Genomic DNA, 5721 nt, shown 5'->3' with positions numbered 1-5721 from the left:
ATTTGGTGTATTTCTCTTAGGGAGAGTATTAATAAAAGCACAACTTTTGGAACTAAATGTGGCAAAGGCGATGTAATACCCTACAGATGTTTAGTATGTACAAGATAGACATGTTGTTGTTAGCTGTGAAGTCGTGTCCGACCCATCGCGACCCTATAAACAACGTTCCTCCAGGCCTTCCTGTCCTCTACCATCTTCTGGAGTCCATTTAAGCTCACGCCTACTGCTTCAGTGACTCCATCCAGCCACCTCATTCTCTGTCGTCCCCTTCTTCTATTGCCCCCAATCTTTCCCAGCATTAGGCTCTTCTCCAGTGAGTCCTTCCTTCTCATTAGGTGGCCAAAGTATTTGAGTTTCAGCTTCAGGATCTGGCCTTCTAAGGAGCAAGTCAGGGTTGATCTCCTCTAGGACTGACTGGTTTGATTGCCTTGCAGTCCAAGATAGACATAGGAAGGGAATAAAGCAAGGTCTTTTCCTCTTTATGAGTTGGAACACTGAAGTCTTACTTCACTCCCTTCCTTTGCTGAAGGAACTAGAAGAGAAGACCTCCCAGAAAAAGAGGAAAGATGATGCAGACAAGTAAAATGTCTGCCTCTCACACTTACATAAAATCAAGCATTGGCTTCCTGAACCTTATTCCGATGACAAAATTGCCATCACTCTTGGGTTTTTTTTTAAATCTAAATGGCATAGCCTGGCAAGGTATGTTCTGTTCTTCTACAAGAGACACAGGGAGAGAAATAATGACAGTAGGGATTGTGGAGAGATATATGGTGCTAGTACTGTACTATCCAGTACAGCATTAAAAAAATCTTTTTTTAGAATGTGAAATAAGATAGATTTCTAAGACTGTAGTACAATTATAAAATAATCTGAAATGATGGCTGGGATGATAGCTTTACATTACACTAACCCATATTTTATTAAATGCTGAATAAGTCAGAATAAATTATATGTTGACTTAATAGTATGCTTGCCTAGCCCCTCATTATTTTCTTTACTGAATGAAGGTCCATTAAATTGAGAGAGACAGAGAGAAACAGAGAGACACAGAGACACAGAGAGAGACAGAGAGACAGAGACACACACACACACACACACACACACACACAGAGAGAGAGAGAGAGAGATGTTATGTATTCACAAGTATTTGTAGCTTGGTTCTTGGAAAAGAAGGAAGAATTCTTAAGGAAGAATGAATTAAATATGTTCAAGGGAGATACCAAAAGAGTTAATGAAGTTAATTCAGAATTTTAAGAATGTTCTATTCTTCTGCAAAAGTCAATTGGCAAAGACACATAGGAAGTCTTCAACAGACAATATCAGGATTCCCTTCAGACACTCCTTAGAAAGATAATTTAGACTCTTTAAGCAAAATCAGGCAATATAATAAAAGTTGGCACCAGTAAACAGCAAAATCCTTGACGTTGCAGAGAACAAGTGCTTTAGCAGTGTTTCATTCAAATTCAGAGAACTGTTAAGTTTTAGATTATTTTAAAATAAAAGTTGACATTTCAGTCATTTCCCTTTTGTATGGATTATAGAAACGGAAACACTTCTGAACAGCAGCAGATTGAGGAAGGCACATTTTCTACATCTTAATTAAAATTTGGCAGGCCACTGGGGTCAAGTGTAACACCATTTGAGTGTGGGACTTGAGCCAAACATCACCCAATAGGCATCATTCTTTCACTAGGTCAGTTTTAGAACATGGTGGCTTGGCTCTTTCCATATCTGAATGCAACCAAACTGATGGGCGAATCCCATTTAACGTTGGTGGTGGGACAACATATGCCATAGAATCTACAAATCACAAGGCATGCAAAGTGGACAAAATGGTATGGATAACCTTGTCCTCCAGTATCCCTTGTCTGCCTGGTCTTCCCCAGACAATCAGCTCATTCTGTCTATCTAGAAACAAGGTGAATTAATGCAGAGAGTCATTAAGAGAAAACTTCCACTCCTCACTGTTTTCTAATCAGGAAATAATAAACTGGAATACATTTTGAATGTGGTTAGCACTGTTTTCACAAGAATTAATAGAAGTTATCTTTTAAATATTGGGTGACTACAAATAAATACCTTGCTCAATAGTAGTAACTGTTATATACTGGGTTCGATGCTTGATTGACTAGACGAGGCGAGTGAGTTCAGCAAGAATCATTCTTTATTTGTTGCAGGAACTGAACTGAGAAACAGGGCTGCGAATGCAGCAATTTATACCCTGGCCTCTAGGTGGCAGCCAATAAGTTTAAAGCAACCTATTGCCGCCCAAGAAGCAGCCAATGGTGTCGCTGGAGACGGGTTGTCTGAGAAGCTGGGAGCCACTAGCCAGCTTCCCTGCTTAACCAACCTTTCAGCAATTAACCCCACGTGATATTCTTAAGTAAGACAAAGCCCAATACATTACAGTAACTGTGAGAGGGATCTTGGAGTCCTAGTGGACAATCACTTAAATATGAGTCAGCAATGTGCTTCAGCTACCAAAAAAGTCAACACAGTGCTAGGCTGCATTAACAGAGGGACAGAATCAAGATCATGTGAAGTAGTAATACCACTTTACAATGCGTTGGTAAGGCCACACTTCGCATACTGCATCCAGTTTTGGTCACTACGATGTAAAAAAGATGTTGAGACTCTATGAAAAGTACAGAGAAGAGCAACAAAGAAGATTAGGGAACTGGAGGCTAAAACATATACGGAACGGTTGCTGGAATTGGGTATGTTTAGTTTAATGAAGAGAAGGACGAGGGGTGACATGATAGCAGTGTTCCAATATCTCAGGGGCTGCCACAAAGAAGAGGGAGTCAAGCTATTCTCCAAAGCGCCTGAAGGCAGGACAAGAAGCAATGGATGGAAACTCATCAAGGTGAGAAACAACCTAGAACTAAAGAGAAATTTCCTGACAGTTAGAACAATTAACTAGTGGAACAACCTGCCTCCAGAAGTTGTGAATGCTCCAATACTGGAAGTTTTTAAGAAGAGACTGGACAGCCATTTGACTGAAATGGTATAGGGTTTCCTGCCTGAGCAGGGGGTTGGACTAGATGATCTCCAAGGTCCCTTCCACCACCACCACCACCATCATCATCATCATCATCATTATTATTATTAACATTTTTGTTAATCATGTGCCAAGTGCTTGTCAAGAATTTGTTCTGCACTCAGAACTGAAAATATATTTGCTTGGAAGAAAACCAGATTGATTTCATTCTCAAGCATATTTATTAAAACCTGAACAAATCAATTTGGGGCATACAGTGGTGAAATCAATATTTATGCAGGCTATCTTAAGAAAACAGAGAAATGCTTCCAACCAGCAGACAATCTTAGCATTATTATTTCCCTGTGACTAATTTTGTCTTGGATGTGGTTCATTTATATCACTGAAGCCATTTACTCATTGGGGGTTATACAGGACAATGTTGCTGACATACAGCCAGAGAAAACAAATGAGATGTTGGAGTACCAACTGCTAAACCACTCCTTCTGTAGCAATACTACATTTATCCGAGGCCAGGCATTTCTTCTGGCAAAGGGATGAAAACTTCTGAATAAAGTTAATAAAGCAGATCATGATTCTGAAATCTTTCCAGGTTATTCTGCAGATCCCAATTTGACCATTTTCTATCTGATGTAAATAAGATTTCCTAGACTAAGAGCATTTTGTTACTCTGGTTTCTCATTCCTTCCGTATCCTATCAAGACATCAATTTGGATTTTTGGCACTACTGCAGACTTGAATCCCAATAGTCCAGGGTGGAGCATCTGGAGACCCTCCAAATGTTGTTGGAACTAAATCCCATCAGTTCAACTAGCCTGTACTCAGAGATGGAGTCCAAGAACATTTGGAGAATTACCAATGATTCCCTATGGTGGTGGACCTGAATATCCACCGAAGCTGGAGCTTGCACAGAACAGAGGTAGGAAAAGAAAACAAGGGGCCAAGGAATTGTCTAATTTAAACTGAAAATGCAGTTATTAATGACGTAGTAAAAGTACAGGTAGTCATCGGCTTAAAGTAAAGGTAAAGGTTCCCCCGCACATGCGTGCTAGTCGTTTCCAACTCTAGGGGCCGGTGCTCATCTCCGTTTCAAAGCCGAAGAGCCAGCGCTTGTCCGAAGACGTCTCCGTGGTCATGTGGCTGGCATGACTAGACGCCAAAGGCGCACGGAACGCTGTTACCTTCCCACCATAGTGGTCCCTATTTTTCTACTTGCAATTTTACGTGCTTTTGAACTGCTAGGTTGGCAGAAGCTGGGACGAGTAACAGGCGCTCACTCTGTTACGCGGCACTCGGGATTCGACCTGCCAAACTGCCGACCTTCTGATCGACAAGCTCAGCGTCCTAACCCTCATTTAGTGACCATTCAAAGTTACAATGGCACTGAAAAAGTAACTTGTAACCGTTTTTCACACTTATGACTGTTGCCACCTCCCCAGGGTCACATGTTTTACATTCAGATGCTTGACAGCTGCTTCATATTTATGATGGTTGCAGTGTCCCAGGGTCACGTGATCATCTTTTGCGACCTTCTGACAAGCAAAGTCAATGGGGAAACCAAATTCATTTAACAAGCGTGATACTAATTTAACAACTGCAGTGATTCACTTAGCAAATGCGGCAAGAAAAGTCTTAAAATGGGGCAAAATTCGCTTAGCAACAGAAAGTCGAGGACTACCTGTAAGTTGGGAGTTAGGAGTTTAACACTTGAGGTGTAGGCACATGATGGCATTTTTCATCCTTGAAAGCTTTGAGATATGCATGCAGCAAATGCCTTCCAAATGGTGATGGACCCCAGGGGAATGTTTTCGTTATAATTCTCACGTTCATATTTTCCCCCAGTCTTTCCAGAAAAGGTGTGATGGTCTCCAGGCAGAAATCTAAGATTTTGTTCTTTATTGCAGTTTGTCGGGGACTTTCCCGGGAGAACAGATAGCCACATGCTTGGGTTGTCACACCATAATCAAACAAAACTTGGCACTCAGTTGAGAGATGAAACTACATGCCAGGATTACAAGAGGGTTACTGCAACGATATGTCTCACTGAAGAGTTTTTTTAAAAATAGTTGTGCTGGCATTCAAGTTACAAGATAGTAAACCAGTCACGAGTAAATAGATAATCCAGTTAGTCTAGCTTATAGCTATTATTCAAGAAAAGTGGTATCAGTTTATTACCCCATGATCCACAAAGCTTGGTTCCTGTTGGTTTATTCCCATGACATGCTGGTTAACTCAGTATGACACATCAAACCATAGAAGTAACCACATGGCCTGAGTTTCCAGAGCTCACAGACAATTGGCTAAAGTGTGGTTAGTTAGCTTTGATTCAAACCCTTATGTTGCTTCTGTGCAGGCAAGAATCGTTGCATCATTGATGTTTTGAGCCATTCTGGGAGCCTTTTTGGGATAAAAAGTAAGGTAATATTATCTGAAGAAAAACACAAAAGTACTCACAAAGCATACTCAAAACAAGATGAAAAGAAATCGAGTCCAGGATATGCTGTCGGTTGCCTCTTTGCTCCTTATCTGTCTGCGCTGAGTCTACTTTTGACCAGATACGCTGTATCTGAGATACCAGATTAATCTTTTCACTATTTGCCAAGACCAATTTTATCTGAGAACTTCTTAATGGTGGTCCCACAAATTTATCATCATGGTTTTCATCTCTTAAAAAAAAGCAAAGATGTGTGCTACATAAAGGCTCTTTTCCTGGAAAT

This window comes from Vipera ursinii (assembly GCF_947247035.1).
Source record: "Vipera ursinii genome assembly, chromosome: 3".
In the NCBI taxonomy this organism is placed as follows: Eukaryota; Metazoa; Chordata; class Lepidosauria; order Squamata; family Viperidae; genus Vipera; species Vipera ursinii.
Note: the sequence above shows the minus strand (reverse complement) of the source record.